General features: G+C 47.6%; 1 protein-coding gene and 1 long non-coding RNA gene across 11 annotated transcripts in view; one reads left to right on the top strand and one right to left on the bottom strand.

Annotated features, from left to right (window-relative positions):
- Positions 1-16910, top strand: part of LOC128329819 (uncharacterized) — a 59904-nt gene that overhangs the window by 26411 nt on the left and 16583 nt on the right. For 7 of the 10 annotated variants that reach the window (XR_008309806.1, XR_008309800.1, XR_008309799.1 and 4 more), the window contains one exon: positions 11445-11566. The exons of the other annotated variants lie outside the window; for them this stretch is intronic. This is a non-coding gene — a long non-coding RNA (uncharacterized LOC128329819). The remainder of the gene's footprint in view (positions 1-11444; positions 11567-16910) is intronic. 10 annotated transcript variants of the gene reach the window in all.
- GRIN2D (glutamate ionotropic receptor NMDA type subunit 2D) overlaps positions 1-16910 on the bottom strand; it is a 112320-nt gene that overhangs the window by 7555 nt on the left and 87855 nt on the right. The window lies entirely within an intron of this gene.

Consider the following 16910-nt stretch of genomic DNA (forward strand, 5'->3'; position numbering starts at 1 on the left):
AAGCTGGCTTATACGGAGTCGGTCCATCTAGCTCAGTCTGCACAGACTGGCTGCCGCTCTCCAAGGTTTCAGGCAGGAGTCTTTCCCAGCCCTGCTTTTAGAGTTGCTCCCAGGGATTGAACCTGGGACCTTCTGCGGGCAAAACAGATGCTCTGCCCCTGCGCTATGGCCCTATCCCATGTTATGTAGTCTTCCCTCGTGTTTGTGTACTGCTGCTGCGTGTGGCTTGTTTTAGAGTTACATTTTATTGTTTTAGATGTGTTTTATCTTCCCTCCTTGCCTCAGGTACCCTTGGTAGAAAAGGCAGTATAGAAATGTAATAATAAATAACATAGTTAGGCTTGCCCTCATTTTCTTCAATGAAGGGAGTGATGCATCTAGGTTAGAGCAGTGAGGTCTGAGAATGAGGTTTCTGGGTTCTTTGGGAAACGAGTGGGGTCTCTGCATAGGCTTGAATCGAGATAATGGGTTCCTGTCACATTACAGGCTTAATTAACTGGAGTCTGGAGGATGTTGTTGTTGTTGTTGTTGTTATTATTGGTAAATCACCAATTATTGCAGTTGTGAATTGTCACTGTGCCTATCTTGTTTGCATAGAGTTTGTCAGGGACTGCACCTTTTGTATCTCATGGCCATTTAGCCTCCCTGATTACTCCCCTCACCCGCTTCCCCCGATCCCCACGTACAATACATATGTTAGCCTTTGAGGTGCCACTAGACTCTTGGTGGTTTTTGTCAGAACTGTGGTGGCATTTCAAAACCTCTGGGTTCCCTGACTGAGAGTGGAGTCTCCTGGGTTAAAAGTGGGCTGGGGGGAGCTAGGATTCCTGGGTCCGTTTTCTACGCACAACAGTCTCCCCTGTCTCCCCACTTGTCCTTGCTCTCACCCTCTATGTCTAATTTGATTCTCACTTCCTCCAGCCAGGCAGCTAATAAGCAGACCTCAGCCTCTGGAAATCCCTCCCATATCCTGGGGATGTAGGGGGAAATATCTCCAGTGAATCTCTCAGAGCTTTCCTCCCTGGAGGAACTGGATTTGGCCAGTCTTTGAGGGCAGTTCATTAAAGGCCAAACCTAACCACTGGATATTTCTGTTTTCTCCCATTCACAGACATTTAAACAGCACTTCATGGGGGTGTCATATGCCGGACTGAAGGCCATGAGAGCATTGGGGCAGGTTTGAGGAGCAGGGATTGGGGTCAAGTTAAAAGGGATTTACAAAGGGCTATGTGCAGAGTCCCAAAGTTTTTCTGAGACAGAGGAATAGGTTCTTCAGAAGTAGACAACCTTGGCTCTCCAGCTGTTGTTGAACTACAACTCCCATGAGCCCCAGCCACAGTTGTGTTCAACAACAGCTGGAGAGCCAAGGTTGTCTACACCTGTTCTAGTGGGTTAGATCAGATGGTGGCAAGGGCTTGAGGGCATGGATACTCACGTCACGTGGGGTGGGGTGGGGTGGGGTGGAAAAAAGCTGTGTGTGTGGTCTAATAGGTTAGACCTGTGTGCTGGAACAGAAAACCCAGAAAGAAGGTATATATGGACAAGCAAATCTATGCATCCCATCAAGTGTAGCTTTACTATAAGCCCAGGTGTGCTAAGACTGAACTGAAATCCCCCATCCAGCTTTGCTGCCCCATTCAAAGGCAGTGAAATTGGGAGGGCATTTTCTGCGGACAATGGAGGGCTAAAGCGGGACCTTCCTAGTGGTGGTGGTTCCCCGACCCCACCCCGATTCCCCTTGGAATTATTTTACTTCATTACATAGTATTGTTCATGCAGAGAATTGTGGCAGGGAAAAGATGGTGGCTATCAGCTGACGAGGACCATCACCAGGAGCTTTTTCAGACAGCAGGCTCTGCCTCAAGGCTTTACTGGGAGTTTGGGGCACAACGGATGCTCTGACACAAAAAGAGGATTTTTTTTTTTTTTTAACCACAGACTTAAATCGGGCTAGGTTCCAAAATGGAGGGGAAAACCCAAATCGTATACAAAGTGCTCTCTGCAATATTGCACAGACTTGGGGGTAAATCTGGATAATGTGTGAATGCACACCCACCCTCCTAATGTGAAGTTACAGTAAAGTCACTGCCTGAAAAAGCTCCAAGAGACCCAACACCATGAAACAGATGGCAGCAAACTGATGAGAGCTGTGAGGGGGAGAAGTGACTTCTCTCATTCCTTGACTTTTTCAAAATTCTAGTTTCACATGGAGGACTCTTGGCTTAATCCTATCTATTCTGGGTACACACAGATGTACTAGGACCGGGGAGACCCGAGTTCAAATCCCCATTCAGCCATGAGACTTGCTGGGTGACTCTGGGCCAGTCACTTCTCTCTCAGCCTAACCTACTTCACAGGGTTGTTGTGAGGAGAAACCTAAGTATGTAGTACACTGCTCTGGGCTCCTTGGAGGAAGAGCGGGATATAAATGTTAATAGTAATAGTAATAATAATCAATAAAGGGAAGTCCAGTGTTTATTATAGCTCCCACGCTCAGAAGCATAAAAACCCACAGTGACTTGTATGCCATCTCTTATACCTGGATAGGCACACTGTGTCATGTACAGTACAACACTCAGACATGTACACATAAAGCCATGTAACCAGGGCAGAAGGCACAATCCAGATACCATTATCTATTTCTCTCTCTCTCCTTCCCCCCACACCACCAATAATCACACACAAGGCATAATATGCATAAATTAATGGACACAAACATCCTGCCATCGTGATGCCCTCACACTCAGGAAAACGCTGACCTGCACGGCTTCCCTTTCCCACACATACCCCTACCTTGCCTGTGAGTTTTGCAAAACAAAATAAAACATAGTAATGTGATCTGATGATCCTGCATGACCATAGCTGACCCACAGGAAATTAGGGGTGTTCTGACTTTGATTTATGCCATCACTCTGAGAAACACATACACTCACTCACAGTGCTGGATGCCCAAATGGCAGGTGGCATTGGTTGCCATGGTGCCTTCAGTCTCCTGTTAGCCATTTAGCACCAGTGGGACCCCCAACAGCTTCAGGCACAGTGCAAATTAAACTGCCTGCCACATCCTGTTCTCCTTCTGGAGAACCCAGGACTCCTGGCTACAGACATTTTTCTCCATCCTTGCTTTAATCTATCAGATTCCACTTTACTCCAGGAGAGCAGAGAAATCCAGCCTCACAGCTTCCCTCATCCCTCACAGCTTCCCTCATCCCTGAAAGTCTGAACTGCATCTGACTCTGAGCATCTGAGCCCAGGAATCCTTTCATATAACCTACTGAACCACACAATTCACAAATAGGGTTCCGACCATTTTTCCTGGATGGACTGGTGTACATTTTGCCAGCTGCATGATGGGCAGAAATCAGTGGGGTTTGTCATTGCATCTCTACATGGGGGAAGGAAGCACCAGATGCATTTGTGCATAAGGTATTAAGAACAAGGTGACTGAGAGGGTAGTAGCAAATCAGTCCCAGGCTGTCTTGGAGGAAGTGGATTATCTGGACCCTTTTCTAACTGGCTTACAGGCAGGCTATGGGGTTGAGAAGGCCTTGGTCGGCCTTTTGGGTGATCTCCATTTGGGAATTGACAGGGGGAGTATGACTGATGATCCTTTTGGATCTCTCAGTGGCTTCCAGTACCATCAACCATGGTATCCTTCTGAGTTGCCTGAAGGAGTTGGGAGTGGGAGGCATGGCTTCGCAGTGGTTTCACTCCTAACTCTCAGGTAGGTTCCAGATGGTGTCGCTTGGAGACTGTTGCTCTTCAAAACAAGAGCTCCGGTATGAAGTTCCACAAGACTCCATACTGTCTCCAATGCTTTTTAACATCTACATGAAACTGCTGGGAGAGATCATCAGGGGATTTGGTGCAGGGTGTTACCAATATGCTAATGACTCCCAAATCTATTTCTCCATGTCAACTTCATCAGGAAATGGCCTATCTTCCCTAAATGCCTGCCTGGAGGTAGTAATGGGCTGGATGAGGGAGAACAAATTGAGGCTGAATCCAGGCAAGATGGAGGTACTCATTGTAGGAAGTCGAGACTCAGGAAGTGGTTTAGATCTTCCTGTTCTGGATAGGGTTGCACTCCCCCAGAAAGAGCAAGTAGGTAGTCTAGGAAAACTTCTGGACTCAAAGGAGAGCTTTCTCTCAGCTTCAGCTGATTCACCAGCTACGTCCATTTCTGGAAATAAACGACCTTAAAATAGTGGTGCATATGCTGGTAACATCCAGACTTGATGACTGCAATGTGCTCTACATTGGGATGCCTTTGTATGTAGTTTGGAAACTGCAGTTAGTACAGAATGCATCAACCAGGCTGGTCTCCAGGGTTGTCCGAAGAGATCATAGTACACCCATTAAAAAAAAAAAAAACCTAGACTGGATGCCAATATGTTTCCGGGTGAAATACAAAGTGCTGCATATCTTTCCTTTATATATAATTCACTAAGGCATACCCGTGGCTAATCCTATGTGTGGCAGCTCTCGTGAGAGTTCGGGTTGCTGCCGGATAGCCATGGGATGGTGGGGAGGGGAGAAAATGGTGGTGGCGGCAGCAGCAGCCGGCCAAAGAAATTGGTGGCCGGCCAGCCAGAAAGCAGTGGGTGGGCAGGTGAAGAAGCCATCCGGCCAGCCAGAAAGCAGCGGGGATGGGCTGAGGGGAGAAGAAGCCAGCAGCCAGCAGGCCAGAAAGCGGCAGGGGTGGGGCGAGTAAAAGGTGGCGAGTGGGTGGGCTGGCCAGAGGTGCAGATGCTCTGTGCCTGGCCCAGCTAGTTACCTCTAAAGCCCTAACCAGCTTAGGCCCGAGGTATTTAGGAGAACGCCTTCTTATTCATCAACCCTGCCACCTATTAAGATCTTCTGAGGAGGTCCATCTGGTTGCGGTTGCTACCAGCTTGATTGGTGGCGACTCGAAACTGGGCCTTTTCTAGTGGAAATTAGAGTCTCCCCTTCTCTGAATGCTTTTAAGAAGGACTTGAAAACATACCTGTTTAGCCAGGCTTTTAGTTTATAGTTTGAAAGCTTCTGGTTTTAGAGGGTTTTTTTGTGTTTTTAAATTGTTTTAATTGTGTCTATAGATTGTGAACTGCCCAGGGACCTTTTTTGTATGAGGTGGTATAAAAATGTAACAAATAATAAATAAACACTAGTTGGCCTGGGCGCAGAGCATCTGCGTCCCTAGTTTGGCCCTGCCGCCTGTCAGCCACTGGCCGGCCTCTTCCTCCCGCCAGCCCGTTTTCTCCTGCTCGCCTGTCTGTCTCCTCCTCCTGCCAGCCAGTTTTCTCCTGCTCGCCTGCCTCCTCCTCCCGCCAGCTCGGCTCCGCCGGCCAGCCAGCTCCTCCTGCCGGTGCGGCTCTGCTGGCCAGCCTTCTCCTGCCCGCCGCCCACTGCCCGCCACCTCTGCCCTCCTCCTCCGCCAATCCCATGCGCGAGAGCTCTGTCCGGAGCTCTCGCGAGATTTCCGCCATGCATTTTTTCCGGCATGTCTACGAGAAATAAGTATATAGATAAGAACAGCCCTGCTGGATCAGGCCCAAGGCCTATCTAGTCCAGCATCCTGTTTCACACAGTGGCCCACCAGATGCCTCTGAGAAGCCCACAGGCAAGAGCTGAAGGCATGCTCTCTCTTCTGCTGTTGCTCCCCCACAACTGGTATTTAGAGGCATCTTGCCCCTGGGGCTGGAGGTAGCCTATAGCATCAGACTAGTAGCCATTGATAGACCTGTCCTCCTTGAATTTGTCTAAGGCCCTTTTAAAGCCATCCAAGTTAGACATTCATCACCACATCCCATGGCAGAGAATTCCATAGATTAATTATGCAGTGTATGAAAAAATACTTCCTATTGTTGGTCCTAAATTTCGTGGCAATCAGTTTCATGGGATGACCCCTGGTTCTAGCATTGTGAGAGAGGGACAAAAATTGCTCTCTGTCCACTATCTCTGCTCCATGCATAATGTTATACACCTCTATCATGTCTCCCCGTAGTCTCCTCTTTTTCAAACTAAAAAGCCCCAGATGCTGTATCCTTGCCATAAGGAAGCTGTTCCAGGCCCCTGATCATCTTGATTTCCCTCTTCCACACCTTTTCCAGTTCTACAATATCCTTCTCAAAATATGGTGACCAAAACTATACGCAGTACTCCAGATGTGGCCGCACCATAGATTTGTATAAGGGCATTATAGTATTAACATTTTATTTTCAGTCCCCTTTCTAATTATTCCTGTCATGGAATTCGCCTTTTTTACAGCTGTTGCGCACTGAGTTGACACTTTCAACAAGCTGTCCATTGCGACCCCAAGATCTTTCTCCTGTTCAGTCACTAACAGCTCACACCTCATCATTGTATATGTGAAGCTGGTGTTTTTTGCCCCAATGTGCATCACTTTACTCTTGCTTACATTGAACTGTATTTGCCACTTTGTTGCCCATACCCCCAGTTTGGAAAGCTCTTTTTGGAACTCTTCACAATCTGTTGTGGATTTCATGATCCTAAATAGTTTAATGTCATCTACAAATTTGGCCCCTTCTCTGTTTACCCCAACTTCTAGATCAATTATGAACAAGTTAAAAAGCACTGGTCCCACTACAGATCCCTGGGAAACCCCACTTCTGACTTAAAGTGTTAAAGGGATAGGAGCTCTGCCTGAGCAAAAAGGTGGCAACCCTTCTCTTGGAAAATCAGGCATCCTGGCTCCCAGCTTTCTTCATTTCTCCGATCAATCAGGTCAATCCCCTTTCCAGAAAAAACAGGTGTTCCAGCCCCCAACCATCCCCTTCACTCTCCTCCAGCATTTCTCAAACTAGAGCAGTGTTCTTCATTGCAAAGCCTATCACCTACTTGTTTAGGAAGCCTGTGCAAAGCATCAGATATTCTGCACAACCCCCTTAGCACCATGCAGAGGTGACCATTCTCACTTACAGTGCTGCACTTAGCCCAGTGCTGAGAGAACTCCTTTAAGGGAAATTGAGCCCTGCCACCACTTTCCCGTGGTGGTGTAGTCGTCCCACCCCAAGAGCCCTGAGAAGTGTAGTTTCCCCCAGCACATTTCCCACAGAGCTCTATAGGGAAAGCACTGGGGAAAATCTATGCTTCCCAGAGCTCTGTGTGCACATTCCCAGATGGTGCTGAGGCTTGACAGGGCAAAATGCACCACTGCACAGAAGTCAGCATGGTGTGAAAAGCTGAAGGTTTTTTGTCCAAGTAGCCCCTGCTTAGGGTTGCCATATTCTGGCTTTCCAAATCTGGGTGCCTAATTTGCATATTCTGTAAACTGGCTTGAAAATCACTTTTGAGCAGAATAGTGACTGCACGTTTTGCTCCATAACTCTGCTTCTATAAGGGCTAGAGCTTAGCTGCTGCTTTTTATTTTATTTTATTTTATTTTATTTTATTTTATTTTATGAAAGCTGAAATCCTGGCAAATCTGCCATGGGCTAAGCAGTCTGGGTGAGATGCTTAAAATCTGGGTGAAACCTGAAATTTTGGGGGGCATGGCAACTCTACTTGAACAATTATGCTTGAACAATTATGGAACAATTGCTTGAACAATGATGGAAGATTGTTGAACTAGAGGGATAGCCCCTCCTAGGGGAACATCCAGGGATGTAGGAGCCAGGCCTGTTAATCTAATGAGGTTTCCAAGCTGAGGAGAGGCACAGAAGATCTAATAAAGGAAGAAGGTGGGGTAAGTGATTTTGTAAAGCTTTACAGAATCGCTGCCTGAATCTAGCAGACCACCAACCTCCCTCATGGAGAAACCGGACCCCTGCCTCCTCGCTGTCTCTCTCTCTTGTAAACTTTTCTAAAGATCCCAGAAGTCTTGGCTCTGAGCTAGGACTTCTCTTCCCCAAACTCTGTAGGCCAGTTGTGGGTGGATTTCAAGTTTGCCAGAATGTCTTTTGTTTTTAAATGGAACCCCAACATTTACCAACTGAAGCCAGGTTCAAAATAGTGGTGTGATGAAGGAGGGTGGGCATTACACATAGAAAAGAGCAGGGTCTTTGAGCCTATACTTGGTCCAGGAATTCCCCCCCCCCCCGATACCAGAACTGAGTCCACAGTCCTTTCACACAAAAATCCATTCCTAGTTTTCTGTCAAGCTTTCTTTATTTCAGCTGTCTGGTGTGGGGTGGCGGGCGACCGGGGGTCGGGGGGAGGTATGTTATAGTTGTTGTCATTAAGCGATTGGGAGTAGAAAATCCACATCTTTTGCAAATCACCCAGTGAAACCTACAAGTAGTTCTACCTTCTGCCCACTCAAGGTCCCCTCGTTTTCCAGAGAACCCAGGAGTCCTGACTCCCAGCTCCACTGATGCTTATGCATTCAGTTCTGAATATTCGGATGGGTGCTTCTACACCACAACATTTCCAAGAAAGGTTTGGAACTGAATTCATGTATTCTCCTGGTGTCTGCTATCCAGTGCCAAGGGGCAGATCAACTTCTACTGGTATTTTATCCAGTGCCAAAGGACACCAACATCTGGAGCTGGGAGGGGAGGGCACTATGTATTGGGTACTGTTGGTCCCTTTCCCCCTATTTCTTTTTCTGCTCTCTATCTCTATGCCAATCTGTTTATCTCATTCTCTTGGCCAGCTCTCCCTCTCCCCCTTCCCCGCCTGTATCCGTGGTGATGCCGGTGACAAGTACGGTAATTAAGCACCGAATCGCTCCAGATGTTCTGTTCCTAGACGAGTAAACAAGACCCGTTGCCCCTTGGATGGGAACAAATAAAGGAGAAGGGGGATGTGTTGGGGTGCACACGAGAAGGCAAATCCTGTGAGGAGTGTGGAAGGTTCTGGGATGAGAGGAAAATGAAATTTGGGGTAAATTCCCCAATGGAGGCAGTATGAAGTGGGGGTGGGGGGAAGTGTGCAGTGTGAGATGTGAGCCCTCGGGTGGAGAAACTGCTGTACAGAAGCTCACAGCAGTGGCTGAGGAGAGACAGTTTTGGTCATTTTTAATCTGTTTAGGGAACATGAGCCAGCTTCAGGTAGGAGATGCTGTTATTTTAATCCTTGGACTAATCTCCCATAATAAAAAACAAAAACATGCACCAAACAGAAAAAATCAAATAAAGGGCTGCGTATGAACTGCCCAGAGAAACCCAAGATGCTCCTGGCTTTTTGTAACGGAGAGAGAGATAAGGGCCTTGTGCAGTGGAAGGGACAAATCAGCTTAAGGCCTGCCAGAGCTGGGAATGGAACCCAGGAGTCCTGTCCCTCGGTCTCTCCACTCCAACCCACCAGGTCCAGCTGCGTTCCTGCATAAAACGATGGGAACTTGGGTTCCTGGCTGAGTCCCACCCCCACCCCCTTTCTCTGCATTGTGTCCAGAATGGAGAGAGCTGTGCCTGTCCACATCCAAAACAAAAGGAAAACAGCCAAAGGTGCTTTTGAAAACTGGTTTTATTTACTTATTTAAATTATCCAGGGCGTTTTCTGGACTACAAGATTTGCACTGGTTAGAGGGGTGCAAACTGCAACGGAATGAGGAAGAAGTTTGAAACCGCAACCGCAGAGGTTCTCGAGCAGTTTCCTATGAATCGTTACAGGGTTTTGGCCCTCCATATTGCCTGCCACTCTAGCGGATTTTCCAGGCAGGGGGTGTCCAGATTCCACCTGCATCACATTTACTGCCCCCCCTCCATTTCTTGCAGAATGGGCTTGCGGGGGGCGGGGGGGGGGGCTGACATGACAAACTCTTTTTATTTAATTAATTATTTCTCGGTGTTCTTGTGCAAATGCACCAGCAGGGGGAAGTGCAAGGGGTCCATTCGGAGAGGTGAATCTGGCCCCAAAACCCATGTCACTTCTCCTATGGAACACTTCATGTATCACATGTGTATAGCGTGCCAAACTTGCCAGAGGTTTCTTCGAATGGGAGGAGGAGCCCTTACACTCGCTTTGCCCGTCTCTTTCTGGGAATGTCCAGCCGGCCAGCCCTTTGCAGGAGCAGTCTGGATCTGTGGGCAGGGGTTGCTCTCAAACCTGAACAAGCCTCCCTGCAGGCTACAGCTGGATGGGGTGCAGGGGAGGAGGGCTCCTTGCTCTCGCACTTCCTCCTTCCAATGCCAGTTTTGCTCCCTGGTTCCTCCATCATCATCATCATCATCATCATCATCTCCATCTCCTCTGCTGCTGGTCCCATGAGTCTGGGCGGCATTCCCACTCACTCTCTGTTGATGGCTTTGGGGCAGCCATGCCTAGAGTGGGGATCTTCAAGGAGAATGGTGGTGCCTGGTGCCAGTTGGCTCCCCTTCTCTTCCTCACCCCACCCCCACCCGCTGTTTACCATCCTCGAGGGCTGTTGCCCCCTCCTCACCTTGATCCAGTCACTTGCTGGCATCTCGTCAAGGGGCAAATATCATAGCAACTCAAGTCTCACCCGCTTGTCAGATGGAGCTGCTGCCCGCTCCTCGGCTCAGGATGTCTCATGGTGGCGGGAGGGGAGGGAGCCTCTCGCCCTTGCCATCCTAAGCAGCGCCCATTGCCCCCTTCCCTTTGCCCCTAGGCAAATAAAAATTATTTCATGGTTGAAAATAAGTGTCCAGACCACACTGTGCTGCAATGCATCAAACACGGGGCAAGCCTCCGTACCATGGGAAAACACTGCACTTTCCTGCAGCAGTCTTACTGCTGATCTTCAATCTGAAGATCCTTGTATTTAGTTAGTTTCTTCAATTGTTTTTCATTGGCTCGTCTTGGGATTGCAATATCAATTATCAGAAACCTGGGATTGCAATATCAATGATCAGAAACTGATTTTTCTCAACAACTGTCAGACAGGGCATAGTCATCATTGGGCAAACGGGTTCAAAGAACTCGGGCCGCCACCAATCGGGCCATGAGCGCAGCCCCAGCCACGCCCCCTGCATCTGCCGTCAGACGTGGGGGGGGCACACGTTATTTTGGTTCCAAACGGGGCCATGCATTGCCGTTTGGAACCCAAATTGGCACACACTGCATTGGCAGCGCGGCCAGAATGACGCTCCCTGTCTTAAAGGCAAGGAGAGCTGCTCCTGGTCTAACTGCCAATGTAGTGGGGCCGATCGATCTCCCTCCCAAATGGGGCCGTGCAGCCCAATTTAGGAGGGAGATCGGCCCGCACTGCCAATGCAGCACAGCCAGAACAGCTCTCTCTGCTTTTAAGGCAGGGAGAGTTGCTCCGGCCCACGCTGCCCAATGCAGTGGCAGCGTGGCCCTGTTTGGGAAGGAGACCACACCCCAGCATCTGATGCCAGACATGGGGGTGTGGCTAGCCGGTCCCCTGCGTAAGGTGTCAGACGTGGGGGCGGGGCCAGGGGGCCATCGCGGCAGCCACACATGGGCCACTGCCAGCCTCCCGACGCTCCTGCTGTCAGATCAGGCATATTGTGTGCTAAATGCTGCCTTCTTCTTCTTGTTGTTGTTATTAAAATAAAATCATGTACCATTACTTCCAGATCTCCCAAGTACCTTGAGTTCTCTTGGTTCAGCTAAGGCCTGTTCTACACAAGCAGGAAGAATGAGATGGTAGAATTCTGGGATGATAGAGCGGATGGTACCACTTCAGGCTCCGGTGGAGGTGAGGCAGTGGAGATGCCATATTTTAGTGCTTCCCCACAGGAAAAATGCCCTGCAAGTAAATAAAACCTAGTGTATGTCCGGAAGGAAAATTCTATCCCAGCCTACTGCCTGCTGTACTAGTTTTCTGTTTGCAGGGTGGTTGTTTTCCCTATGTAGGGAGACAGTAAACAGTGTGATTCCCTGCCGGCAACCTGAAGTGGTGCAGTCCATCCTACCACTTCAGAACCTTGTTACCGCCTCCAGAATGTGGACATACCACCAGAATGTGGACAGATGCATTCTGCTGCATCTGTCCACCAGGCTTAACCACTGAGCTTTAATTTCATCCCAGATGGCTCCTACCTTCATTATCAAACCCACTAAGCCACCCTCTTCCAGTGAGAAGTCCTGTTTTCCTCCCTCACCCCCCCCAGTATATAGGTACCCCACAAACTCAGGACCCCCCTTCTCTGCTCTAACCCAGGAGCCCCCTGTTCCGAGCCGCCTCCCCAGAGAAAGCTGGCGTTCTGGCTCTCAGCCGTAGCACCATCTGCTTCTCAGTACACTTTGTCAGCTCTTGCATGCCCTGCCCTGTTCTTCTCTGGACGATGTTTGTTTGTTTCTTGTTATAAATAAACCTAATTAATTAGAAATTTTCTAGCAAGATGAGAGCTGCACTTGTCACGCCGTCTGTCGGGATAGGCTTTGTGCGAGGAGCTACGCAAAGCAGAAAAGTGGGGCGAGGGACCCCCAGAGGGCCACAAGGAATTGGCGGCGGGGTGGTGGGGTGGGGGTGCTCAGGAGGGGGCCGGTGCCCGGTAGGAAGGAGGCAAGAGGTCTCACAGGGGCATGCTCCTCTTGCCGTCCACCCTGACATAATGAAAGTCATCATTCATTCAGACAAACTGTCAGAGTAGCAACCTTCTGTCATGCTAAGTGTGGGTGTAAATTATTCAAAAGAGAAGTCACCCGCGGGAGGGCGGGGGAGACAGAGTTTGACAAAGAGAAGCTGAACTGAATTTGATTTTGCTCTCTTGCACAAATGGTGAACACTTTAAACTTCCTTCGGACCAAGTCTTCTCTCTAAAGCTTCGAGATTCTCTGAAAGGCTTAGAAAGTGGGTCTCAAACAACCAGGGAACGGAAGAGGGGCTAAATTTTGGGCACCTCTTAATTTGAGATTGGGAGAAATCATCCCAAAATGAGGAATAAGAGCTGCTACTGCTACTACTTCTGCTGCTGCTACTACTACTACTAATAATAATAATAATAATAAATAATTAATATTTATATACCACTCTTCAACCAAAGTTCTCAAAGCAGTTTACATAGAAAAATAAATAATACATAAATAAGATGGTCCTCTGATCCCAAAGGGCTCACAATCTACAAAGAAACTTAAGGTAGACACCAGCAACAGCCACTGGAGGGATGCTGTGCTGGGGTTGGATAGGGCCAGTTGCTCTCCTCCTGCTAAATATAAGAGAATCACCACTTTAAAAAGGTGCTTCTTTGCTCAGTTAGCAGGGGTAAACAGCCCTTTCAGACTTCCGACACTCAAGGATTCCTCTGCACATCTGTTTTTCTGCCAGAACACCTGGGTGTTGTGGAAGTTTTTGAGGCACATTTTAAGTTATGAGGTTGCTTTACATGAGGAGCCAGGCAGGCTTCTTGGGCCTTGCTGTCATTCCATGCAAATGGAGAATTGCTCCAAAGCTGCATGATGAAGAAGAAGATGAATACCAGGGGAAACACTGTCTTTCAGGGCTTTTGTCTGCCTTATCCAATTTCTTGTTAAGGAGCCTCTGAATTTCTCCTCTTGTTGAGGAGCTTCTGAATTTCTCGGACCCTTGGAATATCACCCTGGCAGTGTTCCATCTAAGGCGTACACGTGTGCGCGTGCTCACATATTTTTTTACTTCCGCTCAGTTAATTTTAGATCTCTCTCAGGTTTAATCAGGAAGGCCCCACTCTGAATGCATGTGCGCACACACTGTCTTGATACTGCCGCCCAGTCATTCCTCACACAGAAGAAAAAAAATTAGAGAGAACATTGCACCCTAGTAGCCCAATGCAAGTGACTGTCCCCCAAGAAGTTTAAAGCAAACTACCCAGGAATGCTTAGCTTGGGTTCACACAATCACAAGGATCCTGGTTCAAAATTTAATCAGGATTAGTGAGCCCTGCGGAGCTAATTGAGACAACCCAGAATTTCAGGGCAATTGTGGTCAAACTCAAACCAGTCCAGTTAACCAGCATTTAATGAGGTAGATCCTGGTTGTCTATCCTGGTTAAATGTAGTTTAACCACAGCAGTTTGACCAGGATTGCCTGGAAATTCTGGTTCTCACAATCAACTCTGCAGGGCTCGGCAATCCTGGTTAACTCTTTAACCAGGATCACAATAACTATGTGAACGCAACCTTAATTATATCTATGTTCTCTCTGCAAGAGAAACCTGTGAGGGTCAGAAACCTTATCCCAGAAATGAGAGATTAAATTAAATTAAACCACCAAGGAGCATATGGATGTAATAACCACTTTGCTATCAATGAGCAAGCTTACTTGGTTCCATTCAGAATTGGCTCAATTTGTGCGAGCTCAGCAACCATTTAGAACAAGTTTGGTGATTTCCTAAGAGTTGTCTCTCAACTCTTAATAGTGGTGCATGCCCGCAGACGGTGCCACACACATGTTCATTATCACACTGCCCTCCTGTGAACTGTAGTTTGGTTTCAGCTATCTGGACCCAAGTTACAACACCAGCTGTGGCAGGGATATGTTTGGCTATTCAACTCTTTACTTCATAAGCAAGACACAAGAGGGGTGTTAAGATCTGAATAGGTTACAATAACTACATAAAACATGGAGGGAATATTCCCTGAAAAAAAGGTTACTTGGTTGAGTGGTGGACTGGCCTCATCAAGTCTGCTAAAAAATACTATGAAAAATACTTGTAGTAGTAGTAATAGTAGTCGTTGCCGTCCGATTGTCAGTAACGAGTTTGCATTGAATAACTTTGACTTATCACCAACACAATTGAGTGCCTGGTCTGCTGAAAGCTGACCAGGCACTTACAGAATCTGATTGAACATTCTGAGCTAGAGAGGAACTCGTGGGGGAAATGATGCTCAGTTCATAATAAAGCTGAGCATGATGTGCCTGACAAACTCCTATACCGAGCCAGGTGATTGTGAACTTTGGCAATACCACTAAGCTTTGCTAGTTTGGACCAAAGGTCCTTCTAGTCCAACACTCAGTCTCCAACAGAGACTCTGGGATGCCCCAAAGCAGGATATGACGGAGACAGGCACCCTCTCTTGTTTTTCTGCAGCATTGGATAATTAGAGAGAGGTTGCCTCTGAAAATATAATTTTCTTTCCTAGCTTTCCTACAGCTAACACTCATTGATCAACCTACCCGTTGATCGACCTGCCTACCTTCTCTGGTTTTTCTCTCATTCTTTTGAAAAACCATTTCAGGCTGACTGTTGCCACATCTTGTGTCATTGAATGCCATCAGGTTAATTCTGTGAAACACTCTTTTGCTTTTTCCTGTTGGTGTCATTGGATGACCCTGATTTCTAACGTTTGAGAAACACAGAAAATGATTTTTCTTTGTTCTCTCTCTGTCTAGTCCGCTCATAATTTTATAATCCCCTCAGTACAATCCCCCTTTGTCTTGGTCATCACATTTATAAACCATTTAAGTACTTGCTTGTAAGGAAGATGCTTCATCCCTTTGATCGTTTTATTTACCCCCTTTCTATACCTTCAGCCAGCTCTACGGTATCTTTTACGAGGCATTTCTGAATGGTACTTAACGGTCCAGAAAATGCTTGGTCATATGCAATGCACTCAACTGTTCAAAGAGTTCCAGGCCTCAGCAAGATGGCTAAGAAGTTGTAGACCTGGAAGATTTTTAGCCCATTTTAAGCACCAACTTTATGAAGAAAAGCTAATATATCCAGAGTTTCTTCTTCTTTTTTTTAGTTTAGAACAAAGTCTATTAAGGGAAGAAATAATAAAGGTTTATAGAACTTTGAATGGTGTGGAGAAAGTGGAGTCTCTCTCTCTCTCTCTCCTTAATACTAGAATTTGGAGTCAACCCTGTGAAATCGCTAGGCAGGAGAGTCAAGGCACACAAAAGAAACTGCTTCCATCCGCATACAGTATGTAATTAACTGATGGAGTTTGCTGCCATAAGATGTGGTTATGGCTGACTTAAATGACCTTTAAAGGGGATTAAACAAATACTTGGAGAAGGAGGGATCTGTCTTGGGGCTCTTATTCCTGGTGACTATATGAAACCTTGTTGAGAGACATGTTGCTGGTGGGAAAGGGGCTGGCCCTTTCTGGTGGGCCACTGTGCGAAACAGGATGCTGGACTAGATGGGCCTTGGGCCTGATCCAGCAGGGCTGTTCTTATGTTCTTATAAGGCAAGGTGAGGCGGTCGCCTCAGCAGATTATTGGAGAGCCAGCTGGGGGGCGGGGTGAGATGCCCTCCGTTGTCACCACTGGAGCAGCACTCTGGGACTGATCTGACCCTCACAGGTTTTGCAAGGAGAGCGTCTCCTCACACTCATTGCAGAGCTTGCAAGAAGCACAAGGAGAGAAGAGGTGGCCGCTGGCAACCTCCCCTCCTCCGCACCCGCCACACCACTTGCGAAGTTTGCAAGGGTCAGATTTGAAAGGGGGCAGACCCCCCTTGCGGGCACAAGGGAAGGCAGCATGCGGTGCTCTGCTTCAGGTGCCACCATACCTCCGGTGACGTCTGGGTGGGAGCAACAGAAAGGCAGAGCTGTTGCCTTCATGCCCAGGATTGCTGTGTGGGAAACCACTGTGTGAAACAGGATCCTGGGCTTGATGGGCTTTTTATCTGACCCAGCAGGCCTCTTCTTTTGTCCTTGAACACCAGTGAAGTCCAAGATTGCAGAGAAGAAAAATAACGCTTCTATCAAGGAATGAGCAACAGATTCAAGCGTGGAGCAGGCTAGAAGGCCTCCCAGTCCCTTCCAACACTAATATTCTAGGAGGAAACACAACCCACATCTTTTAGAATTTACATGAAGGCTATGTGTTCTTATATGACCTTTCCATGCATAGGAGACCCTCACCCGCAGCCTAAGATTTAGCAAGTGAATTGAAATCAGTGTGTGCAATTCCATCACCTCTACCCCCAGCTGATCCCTCAGCATCATGGTCTGCCCCCCCGCCCCGCCCCCGTGTCCCAAGCTCTCTTGTCTGTCCTTTCCTTGTCATTTCAAGACAGTATTGATTTTACACTTTTATATGGTAAATGTTAATTCTTATGGAGCTCTTAGAAAATGTCACTTTCAACTACCTTTCTGTTTTAAGATATTTC

This window comes from Hemicordylus capensis, chromosome 6 (assembly GCF_027244095.1).
Source record: "Hemicordylus capensis ecotype Gifberg chromosome 6, rHemCap1.1.pri, whole genome shotgun sequence".
Lineage (NCBI taxonomy): Eukaryota > Metazoa > Chordata > Lepidosauria > Squamata > Cordylidae > Hemicordylus > Hemicordylus capensis.